The 27,060-nt window shown below is 42.1% G+C and overlaps 1 long non-coding RNA gene across 1 annotated transcript in view; it reads left to right on the forward strand.

Moving 5' to 3' along the window:
* LOC122798857 overlaps positions 1-27,060 on the forward strand; it is a 272,374-nt gene that overhangs the window by 20,101 nt on the left and 225,213 nt on the right. Inside the window, exon 2 of the long non-coding RNA XR_006364314.1 lies at positions 22,904-22,977. This is a non-coding gene — a long non-coding RNA (uncharacterized LOC122798857). The remainder of the gene's footprint in view (positions 1-22,903; positions 22,978-27,060) is intronic.

Below are 27,060 nucleotides of genomic sequence, written 5' to 3' on the forward strand. Positions count from 1 at the left end.
GCAAGGCTCGTGTCCCCAGAAGATGTTCCTGTAGTTTACAGTGTAAGAGAAATATCAGTGTAATGGTATACACCACTGGCATGACAGGAGGAAGAGGCAATAATGGCTAATGGTTAAAGTAACAGTATATGGAGACACTTGCCTGTTGTGTCGCTGTTGCGCAGAAGTGGGTATACCTGTGCAGATGAACCCAGATAACATTAAACTCTTTTTGTATTGTTGTGTATATACTGAAATTGTATGACAGCATGTCATTACCCTCATGTTGGTCATCATCATCCTGTGTGGTCCCATGTACTTGATGAAAGTCTGCTGCTGCAACACAGAAGTAAACATACTCAAATATGCATGCAGCAGCAATTTGTACTGAATTAATCTGTATGCATCAGTGCTGTGCAAAGTTACACATACATGTACAGCCTGGAACACCTTCTTCAGTCCCACCCCAGATATGCAGCGATGTGAGAAAATGTGTAATGTCATCAGGGGGTGTCAATGGTGGGCCACCACCAGTGGAATCCCTATACTTCTCATACTGATGTGCCCAGTTGTCTGTACAAAGGATCATGTCAGAGCATCTTTGGTGACAGGTCTCTGGAATTTGTTGTGATCTCCCACTGTATTAATCCCGTTGGTGAGGTTTGTCCACACTTTATTCCTCCATACTTTTTTTTCTGCACATCCAAGTGTTGTTGCAGAGCATCTGTTATAATTTCATTTTCCTGTGGTAAAAAAGCATCACTGCTAGGTTTGTTTGCCATCTGGATGATGGTTATACACACATGTTTAAATTAATGTGTTGGCCCACATATGGAGATTATGTTGATAGTTTATGACAGTGTACCCTTCCTGCAGTCCTGTGCAATGCCAAATGTAGGAAAGAGTCCCTGTCCTGTATAGTGCTTTGACATATAAAACCATATGTCATATAAAAACCATGCCTGCATATGTAACACTTGGAACAACAACATAACTTGTGATATCTATAGAAGCTGTCTGTGGGATTTTAACCCATCAGAGTTCTGGAAGTCCAAACACAACAGCATAGTGCCACATGATCCACACACACTGCATACATTTCACATTAACACACTACATATAACCTGTGTGATAAACAGAAATTATTACGAACCAAGAAAAATATTAACAGTGCAACAATACCAAAACAGCCAACCAAATCCAAAAAGATATCGCTGCATTCAGAAAACAGACTCTCATTCTCATAAAGCCATACATTTTATTACAAATCCAGATAGAATGAATTGAGTGCTTTCATCCCAACCACCTGGGACTTCATCAGAATCACAAACTAATGTACTACTTTGTATTTAAAGATCCCTTATTTGCTTAACTCTCTTAACGAGACCATGTACTAAACCTTTAACTTCCTAATACATTAAACTATAAGTGATTAATGTAAGATAAAATAACAACCCAATTTGATAACATACTTGAAAAACCAGACAGTTCCATCAAAAACTGATTCTATTATTAAGTACTGGTTGCAGAAAAATATGCTCATTTAATCCTGGAAAGTGTGAACCATGTAGCTGTACCTGCCACCTCAGTTCTTTTTCTTCCAGTCTAGATTTAAAATCACCACCCATAGGATTTACAGTAATATGCTCCAAAGTGGCAAAACCAAAATTCCTATAAGTGGGGCATTTTAAAGAATGCTTTAACAGGGCATTATTATTGTTACAATTTGTAATTTGGTACTGATGTTCATACATTTTGAAACGGGGGCATCTCTCCATGTTGCCTACATAAAAGGCAGGACATCCTAAACATTTTGCAAGATAAACCACACCTTTAGTTTGACAATTGCCTTTTGCAAACTTAATTTTTGACAGGAGATCATTCTCTAAATTTAATTCTATTGCCTCCATGATGAAACTACATTGTGAACATCTCCCACATTTTGATGTCCCTTTCTTACTAGTGCTGTCATTGTGATTTAACAAATTCCCCCTTTCCAAACTTACATTAATATTAGGGCCCATTTTATACATAAATGAGTGATGTGTACTGAGTAAAGTATAAGCAGAGGGGTTACTTCACATTTTGAAGACTTGGCTAAAGAATTGAGTGGTTGCCGAGATGTTTTATAGCAGGGGATATCCATCAAAGTTAGTGGAAGACACAATGTCTTACATGGAATCTGAGTGGGGCAGAAAATAGAAACCTCTTCTTGGGGTAGGGTTCCATGATAAGCAGATTATCCAAGGAAACAGTGGGTATGAGAGAGCCTTGGTAGTCATCTATGAACCTTTGGCAATAGATGTAAAAAATATTGTTTCAGCTAATTGGAACATACTAAAAAGTAACCGGAACATACTAAAAAGTAACCCTTCTGCTTACACTACACTTGGTACACATCCTTCATTTGTGTATAAAACGGGCCCTAATATTAAGGTAAGTTTGGAAAGGGGGACTTTGTTAAATCACAATGACAGCACTAGTAAGAAAGGGACATCAAATTGTGGGAGATGTTCACAATGTAGTTTAAAAAAAAAATATGTATGGTACAACTGTTCATTGTTTGATATGATCACCATTGTTACTTTTTTATAGACAGCGTGTTAAGAACCTTGTAATTTGAATTTCTGTTTGTATTTTTACTTTATGTATTGTTATCAGTATGACAGTAATATGTCAGATGTAAAAAAAAAAAAAACTATGTAATCTTTCTTGGCAATTTTCTCCTCAGGTTTCCGCTGAAAACGGATTACTGGCCCAGTTGGACACTACCTGGTTAACAAATGAAAATAAATAAATATAAATAAATCATGGAGACAATAGAATTAAATTTAGAGAATGATCGCCAGTCAAAAATTAACTTTGCAAAAGGAAACTGTCAAACTAAAGGTGTGGTTTATCTTGCAAAATGTTTGGGATGCCCCGCCTTTTATGTAGGCAAGACAGAGAGACAACTCCGTGATAGAATATCTGAACATCAGTACAAAATTACAAATTGTAACAATAATAATGCCGTGTTTAAGCATTCTTTAAAATGCCCCTCTTGTAGGAATTTTGGTTTTGCCATTTTGGAGCATATTATTGTAAATCCTGTGGGTGGTGATTTTAAATCTAGAATGGAAGAAAAAGAATTGAGGTGGCAGGTACATGCTTCACACTTTCCAGGATTAAATGAGAATATTTTTCTGCAACCAATTCTTAATAATAGAACCAATATTTGAGGGACCTGTCTGTTTTTTCAAGTATGTTATCAGATTGGGTTGTTAGTTTGTCTTATTTTAATCACTTACTTACAGTTTAATGTATTAGGAAGTTAAAGGTTTAGTAAATGTTCTGTTTAAGAGAGTTAAGCAAATAAGGGATCTTTAAATACGAAGTAGTACATTAGTTTGTGATTCTGATGAAGTCCCAGGTGGTTGGGATGAAAGCTCTCAATTCATTCTATCTGGATTTGTAATAAAGTGTATGGTTTTATGAGAACGAGAGTCCGTTTTCTGACTGCAGAGATATTTTTTTTTATTTGATAAACAAAAATGTTCGGTAGTGAGTAATACAGTGAGAGCCTAAACAGTCGTATTATCAGGAACTGTTGTACACGATGAGCTTATATCAATACAATCAATAATGAGCAGTGAATGCTAGCCCTATTAGCAGAGAGTATCTGAAATTTATAAATTGAGCAACTTACGGAAAGAGGCATAAAGCCTCTATATCTGTAAGTATACCACACACAGTATGTGTTACAGACATAAACACTGATCTGATTTTCTTGAATATAGTTATAGTACATGTTTTACGATGCGTTAATGAATAAATATTCATAACAGCAATACAAATACACAGTACATAGCTACATACAGATGATGACAAAATCCATGGTGTTTGTAGCTATACCACAGACTGTACAGAGTAACTAGCAATTCATACAAAAAATCAGTTAGTATGTTCTTATGTAATGTTCACTGTTACTGTTTACATTTTTCTGTACAACACCATGTGAGGAAGGGGTGCTTTCTAGTGGTGCAGATGTACCCACTGGGTCTATAGTAGATGAACGAAAGTTCATCTTAGCGAACGCTCACATGAGCGAATATCCAGGTACTCAAAACTGCAATTGTGGGGGGCTGCACCCCCCACCCCCCCACTAAATATATATTCCAACTCCGAGATCACACTACAGTGAGGAAAGGGCAAATATTTCCATCTTCACTGTACCGTGCTCTCACAATTGCGGTTTTGAGTTCTGCAATATTCGCTCATGTGAGCATTCGCTAAGATGAACTTTCATTCATCTAAAATAGACTCTACCCACCTGTACGCATACAGGTCATTCCTACCCTCCTCCAGTAGGTCACATGCATTTAAGCAAAATTGTCTGCAGTATAAAAAAAATATCAATCAAAGCAGATACACATACATTTCTATGGAGTATTGATAATCTAGATGTGTAAAGAAACATATCCCACCACAACAGTGCTAGTAGGTAAAAAATTACTTTTGCAACAACCTATGAGTCAGGTATACCTGAAAGTAAGACTAGCTATATGCACACAACATTTAAGTTCAATTTGCACCATGCATAGTTAATGAGGTTCATTAAAATTCAAGGTTTTGGAATTCCATTTACGCAGGTCCACGTAAGTTCTTGAAATTCGCATTAACCAATAGCTTGACATAACAGGAAAGTGCTCTGCAAATAGCCTGTAGGAATTGTTAAATGGGGCCATATGTAGCATGTGCCTGTTATCTTCCAGTGATCTGATACCATGCCATAAGTGTCACTTATAAACTGTGATTTTTAATACATTTACAGATAAGACCATCAATAGCTTTGAACTGAGTGGAACCTAAGTGAGTAATTTATTGAACTGTGACCTATCCAACTTATCTGCATTATCACTGAGATAGCTACTTCTAGGAGGTTTCGACATTTCTGGGTGCCCAGGTGGACTGAGGAGAAGACCACGCAGATGCTGTTTACGCTGGAGTGGAGCATCACGTGAGAGCCAGACCATGGAACACTGCAGTGATTGTTATATGAAACTGGATAGCAAGGAAACATCATTATACAGGAATCTACAGGACTGGAATGCAGGTTTGCCACCGCTATGATGACCTGCATTGGAGGGATGCTGAGGATGTTCGGAGGACTGCCAAGTTGAGGAGACAGCCAGTGGATGCCTACAGCATGTGTCACAATTCAATGTATACCTGTACATTCCTAAGAAAATCCGAGATATAACTGTGTGCCATATATCATATGTATTCCTTTTAAACTTATGAATTAACTGTTGTTACAATTAGCTCATCTGGATAATTGAGAAGGCAAGGTGATTGTTGTTCTTATAATCTTGTGTTGAATTCCCATGGTGTTTATTTGTTTAGTCTCGTTTATCGTGTACATACTAATCAACATTTTAGATGTTTCTGTTTTCCAACATAAGAACATAATTTCATACATCCAGTATGGTCATATATCACTGATGCCTGTAGTGCCTAGGCTGTTGATGACTAACTACGCATTTCTCTGTTACCCATAATACTTTGAGAGTATCCTCAAATCTACCTATGTATGTGCATATAGTAATTCATTCAGACTTTTGTTAGTCTATTCTGCTTTAGAAAGTGAACATTATCATTAAAATCCCACTTAACACAATACCACTGCATGTCTTTTTGTCTAATTTGGATGGAGCAGTGGTGTGCAGTTGCATTGTCGCCTCACAGCAAGACGTTCTCTGGTTCGATTCTTGGCTGGGGTGCCTTCTGTGCAGAGTCTGCATGCCCTCCCTGTGTTCGTGTGGGTGTCCTCCGAGTGCTCCGGTTTCCTCCCATGTTACAAAGACATGCGTCTAGAGTGTTTCTCCCCAGGCCTCTGCTGAAAATTGGCTTTGTTCCAAGTCAGACTTTCCTAGTAAACAAATGTTAAATAAGTAAATATATATTTTGCATTGTAAAACTTGATGCAGTCTGGCAGTTTTGTGAAGTATGAGGGCCTATGGCATTTCTATTTGTTTATGTATTCATCTGTTTACCACGGAAATGCAGACAGACCTGGGTGCACACACACACACACACACGTACACACACGTGTGCACACACACACGCACACACTAGTAGTTTAAGAAGGACAGTGTGATATTTGTTAGCTCGTCTTGTAAAGCAAGAGACCAGTGTGCATATATCTTGGCTAAGTGTGGGCTGAAATCCATGTAGGGCATAACTTTCATTATATATGGATCATTGTGTGTAAAACCTTTGAAAATGCTGCTATACATACTTGCTTATTGATTTTCTTCTTTTGGCTTTTCCCAGTTAAGGGTTGCCACAGCAGATCACCTGTCCACTCATGATTAGCAGTGGAGTTTTATGGTGTTGAGTTCCAGCCCAGTGCCCAACCTTCCACAGAAGGCAGACACATGCAGACACTCACACCTAGGGCCAATTTGGAGTGTTCAATTCACCTACTTTGGGAGGAAACCGGAGCAACCGGAGGAAACTCACACGGCCACAGGGAGGACATGCAGACTCCGCACAGAAGGCACCCAGCTGAGGATTGAACTGGAGAACCTCTTGCTGTGAAGCAGCAACGCTAACCACTGCACCACAGTGGCTGCCCAGATACTTGCTTATTGATATTAAGGGTTATTTTGCACAATTGTGGTATTTATCGGATTTCTCTGAATATCTCCGTAAAGTTCTGCTGGCAGTAGATCTTACTACAGTTTTGTGTGTAAAACTTTGAGCACACTGGGATAGTTCTGCAAAATGGATGCAGAATATGATAACATTGGCTATGTAAATTTAATGTATAAGACTGTCCTTTTCGCCTTTCTCATAATTCTGTTTAGAGGGAGTAAGATGATGGGATATGCATTTTCCCTGTAGAACAGGAACATCCCCTGATATCAAGTATAATTTTGAGGTATAACTTGTAATTTGACAACAAAATATATGTGCATATTTTATGATGTGAAGTTTTTCTATCTCGCCGTTCATTCTTACAGATGGGTTCGGCTCCGAGTTGGCCTACTATAAAGCTCGAGGTCTTCAGACAGCTCGTGGCCAAGTCCCTATCTCATGATGCACCTAGAGTTACCTCAGATCCGCTGCAGCAGATTGGAGGTTCCTCAGCAATAGCTCAGGCCAGTAAAACTATATTATAAAAAGTTTTTCTTATAACTTGTTAATTCCATTTCTTAGCTTTAGCTTTAGCTTCTTTAGCATTTATATCTCTTTAGTGTGTATTCCTTGGTGTGCCTTTTTCATATTTAAATATAGCTTTTGGCCTTTGTTTTTTCTAAAGGCCTTTATATTTAGTGTAGTTATATCGTTATTGTGTGCCTTTGATAACTTTTGATAATTAGAAGTGCTTAGATATATAGTTAAAGTGTGTGCGTGTATTTAAAGTGACACTTTGTCACAGGATATTTAGCCCAAAGTTTTTTTATCAGGGCTTATTTAAATAGTTTTGGGTGTGTCTTTTAGTATATTGTAGTAGTTTCACTGGTACTGTGCTGTTCATTATGGCTGACCAGGATAGGGATAAACATCCTAAGTCAGGTTTCAAAAAATGTCCAAAATGTGGACAGAAAATATATAGCCATGTTAACTGTGTTTACTGTCTGAGAGCCTTACATCTTCAGGAAAGTTGCTCCTTTTGTCATTCCTTCTCTTCTAGGGTCCTTCAGGAGAAAAAGAAAAAGCTAATTGACAGGGGACTAGTCAAACCATCTTTTCAGGAAGCTTTGAGTGACCAGGATAGGTCTAGTAAATCTCCAAAGTCTTCCAAGGCTTCTACTTCTTTGGAAGTAAAAAAATCAAAAAAACAGTTGATGTCGGCTCCACAGCCCTCGGAGCCGAGCGTCATGTCCTTTCGGAGCTGGTCCCCTGTCCTGGAACCAGTATCCGAAGTGCCTAAATCGCCACTCCTGTAATCTGTACCTCTGTCCATCCACTCTTCTCAGTCCTCGATAAGCCTTTCTGATTTGAATGTGGATCATCTGGTGCAGAAGTTGTTAGAGGCACCAGTGTTTGCTAAATTTTTATCGGCTCCGACCCAAATGGTTTCGGAAACGAAGACTGTTTTACCATCTACTACTTTTCCTCCTCTGAGCCATACTGGTCCTTCGGAGCTGGAGTCAGACTTGATGATCGTTGAGCCCTCGGAGCTGACGCCTTTTGCATTGTCTTCGGTCCCATTTACTCGGACGTCCTTGGTGCCTATCGAGGAGTCTAGGAGCTGGCACTCTCCAGTCGGGTCCGGGGAGGATAGTCAGACCAATTTGTTGGTTCCGACTTTGCCTCTTGGGGCTTCGGCTCATATGAGCTTGGCTCCTACCTCTGGTTTGGAGCCCACTGTTCCAGTGCCGGGGGTATCGATGGTTTCCTCGGATCCATTGGTCCCTTCTCATCGGAGCAGAGGTATTAGAAATCCTTAAGCAGAGGGGTGACTGGCAGTCCACCAACCCTATTGAAGATGAGCCAGTTCTCCTGAAGGCTTTCGGTTCTCAACCCTCCACCTCTTGGGTGTCTCTGCCCTTCGATGAGCTTATGGAGCTGGTTTCACGAAGGGCGTGGGTGCCTCCGGACACCATGGAGCCTGTCCCTAGGAGGCCTAATAAATTTATTTCGGCCCCCCAGGAAAAGTTTTTTCTCACCAAGGGAGTACCAGTCATACCTCTCAACCTGGAAACATCAAAAATCTGGACAAAGGCCCATGAAAATAGGTACAAATCTGTACGCTGATTAACATAAAATTTGCATACATAATTATGTAACCCCACCCACCCACTGGAATTGTGGGATACCTACTTTCAAACGCAAACTGAAGAACAGACAGCCAAAATATGGCCCCAACCCAAACCCAGACCCTGTAGTAAATGGTAACCATTTTTTTTATTGTGTAGCAATGATGTTCACTGGGAAGGGGAGAAGATGATGAACCTTAAGATTTTGTTTTTGGTGACTTGCAGTATGTGAGTTTTGTGGTAAAAGTAGGGCATTTAATGGCAGGCTATATTCTAATCTTAGCAAAATAATATTATAGTTTGCTAGGACCTCCAAAAGTCATTCTCCATGGTCTACTCTTGCTGATTCAGTGGCATAGCTTGAGTTTGTGCCGCCCAGAAGCCGGTCTGTCTTTGAGTTTGTACTGCACGGGGGCCAGGCTGTCTTTGAGTTTGCCACCCTTCCCCCTTACAAATCATGGTTGAATGGGGCCCCCAAGCACAGCCCCCCCGCAGCCATTTTAATGTCTCATTATTTGGCTATTTGATGGAACTGGGATTCTTCATAATATAATGTTAATATCTAATTTTAAGCTAAAGTTTATACTTTGCAATTATGAAATATAGGTGTTGGCCATAAATACCATATTATTCTTCACAGTGCTTGGTTCACTTGATCAGGTATCGCTGAGGTACCCTCTATGTAGTGTCTGCACGTCATCCCTGTGGGCTGTGTTTGCATGTTTCACCAGGTGCTACAGTTTCCTTCCACATCTGCAAAGTATGCTGTAAGTGAATTAGCCATCCTCTAAATTGCTCCAAGGTGTGTGTGTGTCCTGTGATGGACTGGCATACTATCCTGCATTAGTTCTCTGCCTTATGCTCAGTGGCTGCAAAAGGGCAGGCTCCAGCTCCCCTGTGATCTTGAACAGACTAAAGCATGTATTGGAAATTGAATGGATGAATGCATGTATTGTAGTCTGTAGCAGTATCATAGTCTAAGGGTATATTGCTTGATTTCTTTACTGTGCTATAATGTTAAGAACTGTGAGCTCACTACTACAAATGAACTTGGATCTGGTCAGGTTTGCTAGAAAAATAGATTAAATGATGTTGGAGAAGTCTGTGTTTACATACTTCGATTTTATAAACTTGTACGTGTATTTGCATTCTGAAATATCCAGATTAAAAATAAAAACCTAACACAGACGTAAATGAAGCTGAAAGGATAAGGAACATTTTCCAAGACAAAAGGCATTATTTTGATGTTGTGATGTTGGTTTTTATAATTTTGCATATACCAATAAACCTTTCAACATGACAAGTCACATAATTAATTGCTGTACTGAAAGAATGAAGAGCATAATTCTCATACTGACAGTTCATTTCTTACGTACTTGAATTTTAAAATTAAACCAGCAAACTGTGTAGATACGTACATATAAAATGAGAGCGGAATATATCAGAATAAGACTATTCCTAAGTATGTATGGCTAAAGCATAAATACTAACTTAGAAATGGTACAACATTTTCAAATTAAGTAAAATCACCATTATAGCATGATTACATTGATATATAATTTCGCTGTCTTCTGAATTAAGATGATTGCTTACAGAAAGACAGGAACTCAATAAAGCCATTTCCTCCTACCTGTTCTTTACTGAAACTACTGCTAAAAACATTTTTGGACTTCTGCTTGTAGCACATACTGTGTCAAAATTCCAGTTTAGAGTTAAGTGCATCCAAAATTGCAGTGTCGCACAATAACGCTATTGTACAATAATTCTGTGATGACTGTGTCATTTGTCTTTTTCTGCTTGAATGTTTATGATTTAACATAATAAGTAGGACCTCCACACGCACCAGAAAGTGTACAAAAATTCAGACTCCAATGAATAAAAAACATGGTCACTCTCATGCTTCTAACAGACTGAATAAATAATGGATAGTCCAATTAGTCTAACTTTGCTAAGATCTGCTACTTACAAAGGCAGGCAGTGCGAAAAACAAACTTATCATTTGCAAGTCCCATAAAATTCAATGTTCTGGGGATGAGTAACCATACAAAAGCATTTCTAGTTAAGCCCTCGTACGTTTTCTTAAACTCATCATGGAGACTAATCAAACATTGTAACTATCATGCTAATCAGGGTGAGGGTCAATTTATTTATTCAGAAAATGGACCTGTCAAGGTTGACATCATCATCTACCAAGTTCTAAGCTCAGTATGCAAGTATACAATTTCCAGTTTGACTATAAGCAAATATTTAAAATGGGCTATCCAATTAAGGATTAAGAAGGAAACAGCTGATGACAGAGTATGGCATTTACTGACCATGTCTTCAGTTTGTTTATTTATTGTGCTTATTGCACTGGTTTTATTTAATTTACATTTACTGACCATGCCTACATTGATAAAATGGTAGCCAGGGAAAATAGCGAAGTACTCAAATACTTGCATTTGGTCAGAAAATTTTCTCTCCAAATGAGGTTGTGGTCAGGGACCGACTGCAATGTGCATTGCGCTTAACCGCTAATATAACCAGACAGCGCAGCGTGTTTACCTGATTATTATTTATGCTGCTGCCTGTGCCTGCCAGTCCTGCTGCTTGCCATCCTGCCCTGAGCCCAGTCAGTGACTTGTCCTTCACTGCCTGTTCCTTGCCAATGTGCCTTTTAAAGATCTCAGCTGACTGACTCGACTCGAGTCCTCTCCTCCTCCATCCTAAATTAAATCCTGTCTGGGCCAGCTAATGCTTGCTTTCAAGGGTCTGGGACTGGATCTCGGACTCTCGTCTGAGTTATCTTTTGTTCTTCTTAGTGTGTGTGAGTCAGTGTGAGTGCACTGAGTGAGTGTGACTGTGACTTTGTGATTGAGAGAGAGAGAGAGAGTGACAGAGATAGAGAACATGTGTAAAAGTGTGTATGATATTGATCATATATATGACTGTGTGTAATGTGTATTAGTAGTATAACTGTGTCAGACACTGTCTCAATAATAATATGATGAAAAAAAAATGTTCTTTTTGGTTTACGTCGCCTACAGGGGACGGGGCAGAGTGGGGGGAATGGGATTATTAAATCCAATGCTTTGCTCTTGCTTGCTTTCATGGGCTCACAGGCACAGTGGAGTACTTGTTCTTCTTCTGAATATTCTCTAAGCTGCTAGAGGCTGAGCACTAGCCTAGAGACACACACTGTCACTAACACCTACAGCAACTAACTACTACACCACCACCAGTATTAATCTATTCTTCGTTCTAGTCTAGAGTTCAACTTCTTAGTGTAGTGTGCGACTGCGAGTGAGTGCGAGAGAGAGTGTATAAACTGCAAAAGTGTGTGAATGTGAACACTACTGTGTGTCAGACACAGACATTGTCACAGATACTCGACTCATCTCTCTCACTTTACTACTATAATAACTATATAAAAATAATAATATGCAAGCAAAGCCGCCAAAGTGCCAAAGCAAATATGCATGCATGCATGCATTTTCTTTTGTTTACGTTGCCTCAGCTTGCAGGAGATGGGAAATGGGCGGGGGATGATCAATGTGTTGTGCATTTGATTGTGAGTGAATGAATTATGATGATGATTGATTCGTTGTCGAATGAGGTGTTGACTTAACTTGAGTTGACTTTGTGTTTGTTTGTTACTTGTTAGTGTGTGTGATGCATGTGATTCATTTGTGTTGTGCTTGTGTGTGTGACTTAGTACTTTACCTTAGTTGTTTTAACTTTTAGACAGTAGTAGCAACTAGCGGACTAGCGGTAGTGGGCGGCCCTGCCTCCTCCTCACTTCCTCAATCCTCAGCTGGAATCCGACAGGCTGGCAGGCTGCTCATGTAGCTGATGTCACCACCCGATGATGTCAGTGTCAAAAAGTACGAAAAATAAAAAAAGAAAAGTAAAAAGCCTGGAAAATCGGCAATTAAGGGGTGCCACTCGGGAATCATGGCACCCCATTATTGGGTCCCCAAAACTCGGTAAAAAACGAGTAATTCGGGACGGTTGGGAGGTATGGTGCAAGTTGATGCCATGGTGGTGGCGGCAGCCACTAAAAAGGAGATTTTGGAAACTTCTTCCTCTATCCATCCTCCTAATAGAGACTCTAGGATCATGGATAGATACGGGAAGTACACTTACAGTTCAGCGACTTTTGCACTGTGTTCGCTCAGCTATCTCACCTACTTTATGAGACTGCAAAGAGATCTCCTAAAAGAGCTCGAAGATGCTCTTCAGGGTACAGTAGCTGCTGGAGCTTCAGATAAAGTTGCCTCCCAGCTTGCTACCCTCCGTTCCATAGTGAACTTGTCCATGCGCCTCATTTCATATGCAGCTGATGGAGCAAGTAGAGCAGCGGGTACATGAATTGCTCTTAGGAGACACTCCTGGAAACACTTGTGTTCCTTCGCGGAGCCCTTTAAGTCATCCTTTGTCAACACCCCTTTTGATGGCTCGTCCCTTTTCGGGCCCAAAGTTAAGGAAACTTTGGCCAGGTGTGAACAGGAAGGAAAGACTCTGTCTGCCGTCGGAATCCATTTTTCCACTCCTACCAGACCCTACCCAAGGGTCAAAGGGGAGAAAAGATGTGGTTCTGAAAAGCCCAAGGAGCCTTTCAGGACACACGTGATGAACCCCCCTCCAGGGGCAGAGGAGGGGGCAATAATGGAAGAAGCCACCCTCGCGGCAGAGGGGGTTTGCAAAACCAGTGCAACAGACATCAGTTCTTTGGGAAGCCCTACCAGCGCTCCTGAAAGGAGGCCCGACTGTCCTACTCTGGAGGCAGTTGGGGGTCGCTTATCTTTGTATGCAGATGCCTGGCTCAAAATAACAAACGACAACTGGGTACAAAGTATAATTTCCAGAGGATATTTAATTCCTTTCGCCACACCCCCTCCATTGACAACAAAAATCCCAGACGTTCCACCCAGTTACAGGGAACAGGCAACAGTAGAGGTCCAAATGTTGCTAAGAAAAAGAGTCATTCAACCAGTCCCCGCAGACCAGATAGCATCCGGAACTTAGTCAAGTTTGTTTTTAGTTCCAAAAAAGACAGGGGACTGGAGACATATTTTGGACCTCAGCAGACTAAACAGATCTGTCACGAAAGAGAAGTTCCGGATGGTCACGCTTCAGTCGATACTTCCCTTTTTAGGGAAAGACAATTGGATCTAATTGATAGATCTCCAGGATGCATACTACCTCATAAAAATGGGCAGACCATCCAGGGATCATCTGCACTTCCTGCTGGGAGCCAATCATTACCAGTTTCGAGTCCTGCCCTCTGGTCTCACTACAGCTCCCAGAGTGTTCACCAAATATATGGCAGTGTTCACGGCTCACCTGAGACGTTTAGGATTCCAGGTGTTTCCGTACCTAGACGATTGGCTCCTCACCGCCACCACCAGGCATCAGCTCATACAAACCAGGGACACCACTCTTTCTCTCTGCAGTCATCTGGGCATTGCAGTAAACTCAGAAAAATCTGCATTGTCGCCATTGCAACATACCGTTTTTATCGGAGCAGAATTGGATACCACCACCACCACTTTGAGACTTCCAGCAGAAAGAGTCTTACTACTCCAATAGCAGGTCCACAATATCTTATCCAATGACAAGGCTCCAACATCAGAAGTACTAAAATTGTTAGGCATTATGGCAGCTGCAGTGCTAGCCATACCGTTGGGTCGCATGCTCATGCGGATTCTATAATGGCTGTTATTCAATCAGTGGTCTTACCAAGAGCTCCCAGTGTCTCATGTTATAATGATCACAAACACATGCAAAAAGGATCTTCAGTGGTGGTTGACCTCTCTTCATGTTACGATAGGTCGTCCTTTTATTTTACCCCCACCAGTGGCCACAGTGACCATGGACGCTTCCCTGATAGGTTGAGGGGCATTTTCAGGGAAGAATAGCCCAAGGCACATGGACCGAACAGGAGACACATCTGCATATCAATATCCTGGAGATGAGAGCAGTACTTTTAGCGTTGCAGTACTTCCAGGATTCTCTTCCTCTGGGAACAATTGCGATTCAGATGGACAATATGTCAGTGGTCTGGTACTTGAACAAACAAGGAGGAACCAGGTCCTACCCCCTTTGTTGTGAGGCCCGAAGAGTATGGCAATGGGCTACATCCACCCAGCACTTTCTGTTAGCAACGCACATCCCAGGGAAATCCAACGTGATAGCAGACAAGCTGAGCAGAGCAATTTTGTTGCCTCACGAGTGGTCCCTCAAAAAAGAAATAGCGGAGAGAATTTTCCGTAGGTGGGGCCAGCCTTGCTGCAACCTTTTTGCCAACCACATGAACACAAAATGCAGAAGCTACTTTGCCCTGATTCCCCCACCAGGAGAAGCCCCAAGGGACGCACTCATACACGATTGGTCTCCGGGTCTCCTCTGTGCATTCCCCCCAATTCCCTTGATACCCAAAGTACTACAGAAAGCAAAAGCCCTGGGAAGGGCCATCATTCTAATAGCTCCTCATTGGCTTCCTCAGATTTGGTTCCCCTTCCTTCGACTTCATCAATTAGAGGACCCTTGTATTCTGGACCCTGTTCCAGATCTTCTGATGCACTCGTCAGTGGAACTTCATCCCTCTCTTCAGTCCCTGAAGCTGACAGCTTGGCTGCTCCAATTCCCAACATAGCCAGGTTACATAACCTTTTAAATGAAATGCAGCAGGTTCTAATATCTTCTCATAAATTCTCTGCTAGGAAGCTATACCTTAGCAAATGGAAAAGATTTTCTATATGGGCCTGTCAAAATAACATTGATTCCTACCAAGCCACTACTGCCTCCATATTAGAGTTCTTGACTCTGATTTTCAACAAAGGAGCTGCAGCAGCAACAGCTCGGATTCAACTTGCTGCTATCTCTAATTTTAACTTTAGATTTGAAGGATTAAACATAATGTCACACAATCTATCCAAAGCCTTTCTCAAAGGGACTTTTCATCTCGGACCACCTATGAAATCCCCTTATACCCCATGGAATCTAAATTTAATGTTCATCTCGGACCACCTGTGAAATCCCCTTTTACCCCATGGAATCTAAATTTAATACTTTCACGCATTATTCTCCATCCTTTCGAACCAGCTTCCTCATGCGATTTGAAATATTTGTCATGGAAGACTATCTTTTTAGTAGCCATCACTTCTGCCCGCAGATTGTCAGAGCTTCAAGCCTTGTCTATAAAGCCTCCTTATCTGATTTTCCATGCTGACAGAGTCTCACTGCGAACTAATCCCTCATTTTTGCCCAAAGTTTGTACTGAAACTAACCTTAACCAAATTATAGATTTGCCAGTTTTCTTCCCTAAACACACCAACTTACTTAGAGTATATGCTGCACAAGCTTGATGTTCATAGACGGCTCAGATTTTACTTGGATAGAACAAAAGAGTTCAGGAAATCAGAACAGCTTTTCATTTCCTTTTCAGATTCCAGAAAAGGTATGCTAGTGGCAAAAACAACTCTGTCTAAGTGGTTATCTGATTGTATCACATTTGTTTATTCAGCTGCTAATATGCCGTTATATCACAAAGTTGAGGTTCATTCTACCAGAGCAGGGTCTACATCCTCTGCCTTTTCTGCTAGACTTCCTATAGATAACATCTGTGCAACTACACTTAGTCAAGACCTCATACCTTTATCACTCATTACAAAATGGGCAGGGCCTCCAGGGACAGAGCCTCTTTTGGGTCTGCTGTCTTGAAAAACATACTCCCATGAGCCACCCGAGAAAGATGGTGCTTGGGATGCTACCCATTTGTAAGAATGAACGGTGAGATATAACAACTTCACATAAAGAAGTTATGTACTTACTATAACATTCCATGTGAGTTGTTCATCTCACCTTCGTTCTTACTTCCCACCCTCCTACCCCCTCCAGGTTTTTTCGAGGACTGAGATGCTAGATTCTTCCTGGTTGCTCAATCCTTCTATCGCTTTCTCTTAAAGAGTGATAGAATGACACATGGTATTATTATACGCAGCAAACAAGATCTGAGGTAACTCTAGGTGCATCATGGGATAGGGACTTGGCCTCCAGCTGTCTGAAGACCTCTGGCTTTGTAGTAGGCCGACTCGGAGTGTAAGAATGAAGGCGAGATGCACAACTCACATGGAACGTTATGGTAAGTACATAACTTATTTTTTTCCCACCTAAAATACATTTCAGTGTATGTGATGTACAGGGATTTGTAGTTGTCTGTTAGCAGCTGTGTGTTACATGACAGTGTTCCAGTGTCTGAGGTATAGGTTCATAGGTTTATACTAGGCTATCTGCCCTAAGGCATTTATAAGCCTAGCCCAAAGTTTTGTGGCTTACGCCACCCCTTATATGAAAAAATACTGTGCCCATTAGTTTGTTGTGCCTCTGTCCAGCAGTGACACAGAGATGATTCCCGGGGTAAACCTACGATCTCCCATCCACAGGTCAAGATTTCTCTTGAACAGAGCCAGCGAGGTGCTCTGCCTCACATGGACCGGGATTTTATTCCACAGCATAGGGAGTCTCTGAGTGATAAATCTATCCCTCCAGCACGTCCTATTTATATCCGTGCTAAGGTTTAAGTCGCTTGCTCTAGTGGTTTTAGTGGATTTGGATTTTTTGAGGTGGAGCATTAATTCCGGGTTGGACATGGCATTGTATGTCAGGCACATGTCACCTCTGAGCAGACGGTATGCGACTGAATAGAGCTGGAGTTTCTTCAATCTGGCAGCATATGACAGATTTTGGAGTCCCTTTATCCTTTTGGTGAGGAACTTTTGGGGTCTCTCCAATTGCTGCAGATGGGTGAGATACATCCCGAATGGGGCATTGTACTCTATCATTGGTCTGATAAGTGAAGAGTACAGAGGAACAATGACCTCACTAGATCTGGATGTGAATCCCTTCATGATCAGGTGGGCAATGTAGAAGGTCTTTCTAACCACTTTAGCAACGTGAGTGTCAAAAGAAAGGCCACTGTCAACCTGGGTCCCCAGGTCCCTGATAACCTCTTCTGTGCTTAGTGGATTGCCACCTATATGGTAGCTTGGAGTTACCTTGTTTTTACCGAAGGGTATGACTATACATTTTTTGGCGTTTAACTTCAGGCCATGGCTCTGGCACCAGTTATCTGTTTCCGTGAGTCCCTTCTGAAGGATATCCATGTCCGATGCACTTTCCACTATGGCGCCCAGTTTGCAGTCATCTGCAAACTTTGTCAGCCAAAGTCCTCCCATGTTGGCCTGTACTTCTGAGAAGTAGATGCCGAACAATAGGGGGCCAAGGACCGAGCCCTGTGGGACACCACTTGTGACCAGCTTGGAGTCTGACATAGCGCCAGCAACTCTAACCCTGTGGGTTCTGTCCTTAAGCCAGTTTGCAACCCATCTTGTGACATATGGGTTTACATTTAAGCTGGTAAGTTTTTCTACAATACCCAAGTGGGGTATTGTGTCAAAAGCCTTTGCAAGGTCAAGGTAGGCTGTATGGACTGCCTTTCCCTCATCAATGGCCTTGGTGATTGTTTCAAAGAAGTCGACCAAGTTCAAAAAGCATGATCTGCCCTTGACGAAGCCAATCTGGGTCGGGTCCAATGTCTGCAAGTCCCCTATATCTTTGTTTATGAGCTCCATTATGATCCTCTCCATAGCTTTGCAGACTTGACTTGTTAAGCTTATGGGGCAGTAATTACCAGGGTCCGTAGAGGCACCGCCTTTGTGGAGTGGGACCACAGTTGCTGTACGCCACTCCTTGGGCACGTATCCTGTGGTAAGGCTGAGATTAAACAGCTGCCTTATGTGCGGGTTTAATTCCTCATTTAGCTCGTGTAGCACACAGCCGGGGACACCATCCGGTCCCATTGATGCTGTGCTTTTAGCTTTAGAGAGAGCAGCTTTCACCTGTGCATTTGAGATGTCTGGGAGGCTACACTTCGCTGGGATAGTTATCTCTCCTTTAGGGGGGAGAGGGGGATGAAGTTTGCACTGAACCTGTCTGCCAGTATGTTGGCAATGTCTGTGGGTTCAGTGATTTTTGTATCATTTTGGACTAATTCTGAGCATATCTGGGAGTTTCCACCCAGGTTCCTAACATAGCTGAAAAAGGCCTTATGTTTGTCCTTTGAATCCATGGCAATTTTTCTCTCAAAATTGGCCTTAGTTGATTTTATGAGTGCTCGTATTTTTTTACCAATCATGATCAGGGGTGACTTCCCTTTTATGGATTTTGTTCTATCATGTAATAGCTTTCTCCTCTTATTGTAAAGTTTGTTAATGGCTGGGGTCCACCAGACTGGACGTTTGCCCTTTGTGGAAAGAGTCTTGGTTTTATTTGGGATTGCCTGATCCATGCAGTCCTGGAGGTGTTCATAGAAGGCATTTGTAAGGGCTTCTGCAGCTTGGGGTGTGGTTTCCACTGGCTCAGGGGCCTTGAAGGATACCACACCAGTCTTGAGTAGTGTGAAGTTTGCTTTAGAGAAGTTCTTCACTGTGGTCTTTTTGTTTGGAGTGGGGGCGGATGTGGATTTCCAGTGAGATTAGTTTATGATCAGATCTCACCAATGAGGGATATACTTCCGGTGTGGAGCATTTTGTCCCCATGTTTGTGATAATGAGATCTAGTATATTTTCTCCTCTCGTGGAACAGTGACTAGCTGTTCCATGGCATTTGAATTTATGAACTCCAGGAACCGTTGGGCTAGAAAGTTAGGGCTTGAGTAATGTTCCCTATCTATATTCGGGTAGTTGAAGTCACCCAATATGATGGTGTTTGGAGATACATTTATACCCTCCAGTGTCTTCAGGAAGGCTGTGTGGGGTTCCTGAGTTTGAGAGGGTGGCCTGTAGCATGCTACAATTTGTAGAGCAGTTTTGCCTATGGTTAGTTGCACCTGGATGGTTTCCGAAGCTTTGTGCGTTGCCACCAACCTGGAGGTGTGGGTATCCTTTATGAATATGGATACACCCTCCTTTTGTGGTGTGGTCCGGGTTTTGGGGCCGGAACGCATGATATGAGGTAAAACCTAATAGTGCCGGGGTGCTCTCAGGAGCCTTGAACCAGGTTTCAGTTACAGCACAGACATCGATGTTCTCCATACTGAGAAGGGCCTTGAGTGCGTGCATTTTGAGATTTAGACTTCTGGCATTGAGCAGCATTACCCTCAGTTTCTTCCCATTTTTGTTTTCTAGGGTGGTAGGTTTAGAATTTGAGCCTTGCCTAAAAAGGCACTATGGGGGTGGCAAGAGCCTTAGCCAATATCCGGAATCCCAGGGGTGACAGGTGCAAGCCGTCCCTTGCGAAGCAGCGTGGCCTGTCAAGCATGTCATCCCAGGCAGACAGACACTGTATCCCCTTAGAATGACACCAGACATTAAGCCAATTGTTAAAGCTGATCATCTTGTCTCTATATTGTGGCATCATTCTTGGTGAAGGAAGGATACTGCTCAGGGTCAGGGTCATACCTGCCTGGGCTACATAATCAGAGAGCTCCTCTATGTCTCTCTTCATGTAGTCCAGGGAGGTACGTCTCAGGTCGTTCACACCAGCATGGACAATGACTGTGTCATATTTGTACTTGCCGTGGAGTGACCCGAGTGCTTGTGTTATGTGTCGGATTCTAGCGCCCGATAGGCAGCTTACTTTGACCCTCTCCTTGTTCAGCCTTTTGAGTGGGACGTCAGTGTGTCTGACTATGGAGTCACCTATGACAAGTATGTTTGGTGTTGTATTTGGCCTTAAGGGCTGTGACTGCTTTGCACACTGATTTTGTGGTTTATGTGTTTCTTGTGGGGTGTCTTGAGGTAGCAGTTGTTTGGGTGTCTGCTTTGGAGGCCTCTGCTGTTTAGGTAAATTTTTACTCAGAGCCTCCGAGTATGTCTTTGTGTGTTTATGTGTTTGATTCAGTGGTGTGGTAGCATTATGTGAGGCTGGTTTTGTGGTGTGTGTAGTTGCCTTCTCCTCCTGTCTGGTCTTGCCAGTCCTGAGTTGAGAGAGCTCAGCCTCCAGTTTGGCTAAATAGCTGCATCTCTCGCAAGTATTTGTGTTATGTGGGAGGAGGAGAGGGTTGTCTGTGTACATGAGGCAGTTATAACATTGCCTCAAGATTCCCAGATTCACCAGCTGGACCGGAGAGGAGATTGACAACTGACCTTTGGACATGCTAGAATAATATTGGGAATTCCTTAATAATTGAAAACAAGGGCCAGTGGGGAGTGAGGGAATTTTTAGTGCTGACTTATATAATTGCTTTAGTGAGCAAGTGCCAGGTAACTTGAGTGCAATGTGTTACAAGTAACTAAATGCAAAAACGACAAACAGTAACTTTCTTTCAAGTGAAACAAGGAAATAAGTACAGTAAGCAATGCAGATATCACTAGTGATCCACAGAAGCTGAGAAGCGTATTAGGTGGAATTAGCGTTCCAGGGAAATAACAAGCAAAGAAACAACAAGCATATAAACAAAGCTAGATTCAGCAGGCCTGGATCTAGTCTATGCTACAGCAAACAAGGTGTACCAATTTCAGTAAGATACAGTTCAAATATTCAGGCACTATAAACCTTTAACCAGAAATTCCCAGCTCAGAAGGGCAGAGTCCAGCCTCTTCTCCCACAAGAGTGCAGACCACAAACCTTCTTAATGTAAAATAACTGGCCTGAAGCCCAAGTGCTTAAACCAGAACTAATACACTTGGACACTGGGCTCTCAATCAGCAGTTCCCAACTTAGAAGGATGAAAGCTACCTGTCCTGCCACCACAGTGCTTGCCACAAACCTTCCTAATGTAAAACAACTGGTCTGAAGCCCAAGTGCTTAATCCAAAAGACTTAGAATGATAGCTACACTTTAATCAAGTTACAACCAAGCAGTAATAAATACAATTGAATACTTTAGAGAATGTCTGGATTAGTGCTCAAGTTACACAAACAAAGCTAGATACAGCAGGCCCGAATCCAGTCTATGCCACAGCAAACAAGGCACCAACTTCAGTAAGAAGCAGTTCAGATATGCATGCACTATAAGCCTTTAACCAGAAATTCCCAGCTCAGAAGGGCAGAGTCCAGCCTCTCCTCCCACAAGAGTGCAGACCACGAACCCTCTTAATGTAAAATAACTGGCCTGAAAGCCCAAGTGCTTAAACCAGAATTAATACACTTTTAGAATAACAGACACTGAGCCCTCAATCAGCAGTTCCCAACCTAGAAGGATGTAAGCTACCTGTTCTGCCACAACAGTGCAGACCACAAACCCTCTCAGTGCAAAACAACTGGTCCGAAGCCCAAGTGTTTAAACCAAAAGGCTTAGAATGAGTTACACCAAGCAGTAATAAATACAACTGAGTATTTTTAAGATGATGCAAAAGTAAAATGAAGTAGGTAGAAACACAAGTACAGTAAAAGCAGATGAAATTTTTTTTTTTTAATCTGAACAAGTGCTGAGATCAAAGAAACAGATTTGAGTGCTGAAACTAGAAAACTGGCTAGTTATAAGAAAAAACAAGCTAGAAGGCTTCCCTCAAACACAGAAGGGCTTGGTGGCTCAGAAGCCTACAAATAGTCTATACCACTTAACAGGAAAGGCAGGAAATAAGCTTAATTTTTTTTGTCTGTTTCCCAGATGCTCTCTTTGTACACAGTAGGAGTGCCTGAAATCAGAATATGATCTCACTGCACTCAGTTGAGTGAGCAAATGAGATGGGCCCAGAGGCAGGCTGAGGGGCGGGCAGTTTCAAGGCCACTAAGATTAACACCAAAACAAAAACACGGAGGGTGGGTGGGACTAACTGAAGAGCAGAGTTAACACTGCCAGTTCAGTTAAATATTCCTTCAACACAGTTTAAATCAAATTAAATACTGCATGAAATTGTACAGTTCGTTTTTGTGGTGTGACCATTGTGCTGATGTGCATTCATGCTTGCAATTTTATTTTCATAAATGCACAGCATTTCCTCCATGCAGTACCAGGCAAGGTGGATTAGCTAGGTAGGTATGTGTCAGTATTAGAATGTGAACATAACTGAGAATTGCAGGTTTGAATATCGGGCTACAATCTGTGTAGGAGAGCTGTGTGTGAAACATTCAGAACTGTGTATGGAGATTCTGTAATATTAAATTTAAAAGTTAGAGCATGAGTTGAGCAGTGTATATCAATGTTACGTTATACTTACATCATTCATACATATTTTGTACTTTTTGCAGGTGACGAAGACTACTAGGAATCAGGTCCTGTGCATCAAGCAGATACACATGCTGGAGGAGCAGTACAGAGAGAGGTGTGTTGATTACTTTATCAGATTTTGTAACTAAAATAGATGTGATAATTGTTACAGGATCTTTTTTGGCATTGACATGCATTCTACTTGTAAAGAAGGAATACCCATTATCCATCTAAGGTAAGTACAGTAGATAATATCTATGATTACAAGTATGAATTACATAAATATATGTTTACATATGTGTTGGCAGCAATCCATGTTTGACGAATATAATGATCTGATGTTGTCAATTTTCATTAATTCCTGGGCAGTTGGGTTCGGATCCGACTCTCGGATCTGACTCAGAAGTTTTTTACAGTTCATGGCCACTAGAACTTTCATGATCCTCCCTTAACAGTAATACTCTATCCTCTAACATACCTCATGTGTCATTTGCTGCTTTCACATACAAATGTGGTCACTGTGAGCTCCCAAGCATTAATAGCGGTTATTTTCAGATAAATTATAGCTTTTATTGTCTGAATATTTTTTTTTCCTTCATACTTATAGCACTTTACATTCTCCCTTACTACACTATTTACTGTATTTCTCTTTATGATTGTTGGTATGTACTTCCCTTCCCTTTTAATGCAATTGTTGGTAGTTCTTTTTTTTTCTTTTATTAAAACATGTTTAAAGTTAATAATTAAAAGTTAAGTTTAAAAGTTAACTAAGTTAAATGGTTCATTTCTGGTCTTTGTCCTTCAGCTAATTTAAAATCTCCAAAATGGTGGAAAAGCCATCTGGATGTAAAAAAATGGGGGCACAAACTCCCATTATCTGATGCACATGATTGGTGTGTGTATTGTTTGTGCCTTGATCACCTTAAAGTGGATTGTGTTATCTGTAAATCTTTCAACTGTAGGGCGATCGTAGATAGAAAAAGTAAACTTTTATACTGAAAGGTCTTCTCCCTTTGACCTTTTCAGAGGCATTATCTGGGGCTCAACCCTCCAGATCTGGCAAATCTGAGAACAGAAAGAGGCCATTGGATCCATCTGGGTCTTCTACCCCTTCCTTGGATCCATTGTTGGAGCCTTCTCGTAAAAAAATCAAACAAGTGGCATAGGGTGCTGACTTGTTTGAACATGGGCTAAATTCTTGGCTAGGCTTATAAGTGCCTCAGGGCCAATAGCCTAGTAACTACCTATGATCATATAAGTCTGATCGAAGTCCAGATCTTTTGAGCAGCTGTTATCTAATGTTTGCTCTACATCCTCAGATCCATAGGTGCCTGATCCAAAGTCCTTACCTCGAGTGAGGTATGTATGTTGCTTGGATCCAGTGCCTTCTAGAGTCCTGTCACCCTTTTTGGAGAGACGCTGGCATTCCAGGTTCCCCTCTTGTAGCCTTATCCTTTCATTCTTGTAGAAACGTGATGGAAGCTGACATGAATAGAATGATGAAGTTTCTGTCGGCACGGATTCAGATGGTTGTTCTTCCGGCTGCTACCCCTTTGGGTCAGGAAGCTTTTACCAGTACCATTCCACCTGCCTTGGCTCCTTCTCCCATCTGAGCCTTGGTTTCAGAGCCCTTGGATCCGAGTTTTCCAGGACTGTGTTGGATCCGAAGATCACTGTATCTTTAGCTCAGATGCATTCTTTGAGTACTCTGGCTTTGAGCATGTCACAGCCAGATGACTGTCTGAGCTGAAGCATCCCTGTCAGATCTGAGATATTAGAGTAAACTCCAAAGTTGTTGGAGCAGTCTCTGCCCCTAGGAGGCTCGACATTGGATAGTTCTGCTCCAACCTCAGCCTTGGGCGGACTCTCCTCGGATCAGGAGAAGCCAGTGGTCTGGAAACTTGTTTTTTTTGGCTCCATCGGCCTCCTTTTCCCCAGGGTGCTCTGCGCTCAAGGCTGTGTAAAGAGTGTTTTCTGCTTCTTCAGGACAGATGGTTCATTCATCCTTGGATCTCCCTTCTGGATTCCCATATGTCTATGTGCCTTTAGCCTCATCACTCTACTCCGCAGTGCAGCCAACTCAAGTCTGCAGGCTACCCAGCAGGGTATTCTCATTTCTTCATTTACTTCTCTGGAACATCTCACTGAAATCCCTAGGAAGAGAAAGTGCAAGAGGGGGCACCTAGACTCAAGAGTCGGTCACTGAAGATGCTGATTTTGATGAAGGGGAAGGGTCCTCAAGATCACTACCTGATGACATCTCCTTTGGATACATTCTAGAGATCCTCAAACAAAGGGGTGGTTGGTTTACCGATTAACCCTTCCCAAGAGGAATCAGTATTCCTGGAAACCTTTGGGTCTGGCCCATGTACCTCCTGGGTGACTCCACCTGCCAATGAGCTCATTGATTTTTTTTTTGATAAGCTCATTGATTTGATCTTTAGGTGGATGTGGAAGGAGCCCTATGCTGTTGAGCCGATCCCCCAAGAGACCAGACAGGATACTGGCTCCACCTAAAGTAAGAGAGTTTTGGAGGAAGGGAGTACCAGTAGATGCCATGGTTTTGTCTGCAGCCATGAAGAAAGAACTTGCGGAGCAGAGTTCATCTGTCTATCCCCCTAACAGAGAGTCTAGAGTGTTGGACAGATTTGGAAAGTGTGTACATGCTTCAGCAACATTTGCATTCAGGTCACTGAATTATCTGGCGCATTTCACTAGATTGTATTATTCTCCAAAACCATCTCAGGGACCAATACTTCTGTGGAACAAAGCTCTGTTGCCTCACAGTTTGCTACCCTATAGTCCATCAGGAATTCATCCATGAGGCTTATTTCACATGAAGCTGAAGGTACCTGAAGGGTGGCGGGTTCAGGTATTTCTATTAGGAAGCATGCCTGGATGCTCTTGTGTTGTTTTTGTGGAGCCCTTCAGTTCCTCATTTGTCAATGCCTCTTTGACAGCAGTTCATTGTTTGGCCTTTAGGTGAAGGACACAGTCTCCAGGTGTGAGCAGAATGGAAAGACCCTCTCTGCAGTGGGTGTACATTTTTTGACCCCTCAAAGAATCTTCTCTAGAAATCAACAAGGTGGTTGAGAGACGTGATTCAGGAAGTCCCAGTGTCCTTTCCAAGATCCACATGGAGGTAGTTCCCCCAGCAGTAGAGGGGGGGGACTCAAAGGTGCCACCTATGTGGCAGAGGAGGCCTGCAGAACCAGGGGTCCAGAGGAGATTCTTTTTGTGACAGACCCTATCAGCAGTCTTTAAAAGAGGCCCAATTGTCCACCTCTGGAGGCAGTCAGGGGTAATCTATCTCTGCACCAGACAGCCTAGTTAACATTACAGAAGATACACGAGTGCAGATGATGATTTCCAGAGGTTATATAATTCCCCTTTTCCTTCCCCTTCCCTTAACAATAAACAAAATTCCCAGTGTTCCAGCCCATCAGAGAAAGGCAGCAGCTCTAGAAATAAAAAAAAAAGCTGCTAGAAAAAGGTCATCAAAAAGGTCCCTCCCAGACCAGATAGAATCCAGAATTTATTCAAGATTATTTTTAGTGCCAAAGAAAACAGGGGACTGAAGATCAATTTTAGATATCAGCAATTTGAAAAAATTGGTTCGGTGTACAAAGTTCCGAATGATCATGATTCAGTCCATTTTACCTTTCCTGCACAAGGACAACTGTGTGTGCTCAATAGATCTTCAGGTTGCATAGTATCACATAAAAATGAACAAGTGATCCAGAAGATACCATGCTTCTGGCTGGGAGCCAATCATTATCAGTTCATAGCTCTGCCCTTTGGTCTCACCACAGCCACTGAGGTGTTTATGAAATGCATGGCAGTAGTAGCATCTCACTTGAGACTGCAGGGATTCGGGGTGTTTCCATATTTGGTGACTGGCTCATAACTGCTACGACCAGGCATGTTCTTATAAAAACTGAAAACTATGTACTTCAGATTTGCTCTTAGGTTCATAGGCAGGTACTAGGCTATCTGCCCGAAGGCATTTATAAGCCTAGCCAGAATTGTGTTGGCTTTCGCCACCCCCTTAGATTAGTTCCCTGTGTCTCTGTCCAGCAGAGCTATTTAAGTGATCCCCGGGGTAAACTTTCTATTTCCCATCCACTCGTCAAGGTTTCGCTTGAAGGGTGTTTGCAAGGAGCTCTGCCTAATGTAGACTGGAATCTTGTTTCAGAGC

Source organism: Protopterus annectens, chromosome 3.part1 (genome assembly GCF_019279795.1).
Source record: "Protopterus annectens isolate FY-2018-M chromosome 3.part1, PAN1.0, whole genome shotgun sequence".
NCBI lineage: Eukaryota > Metazoa > Chordata > Ceratodontiformes > Protopteridae > Protopterus > Protopterus annectens.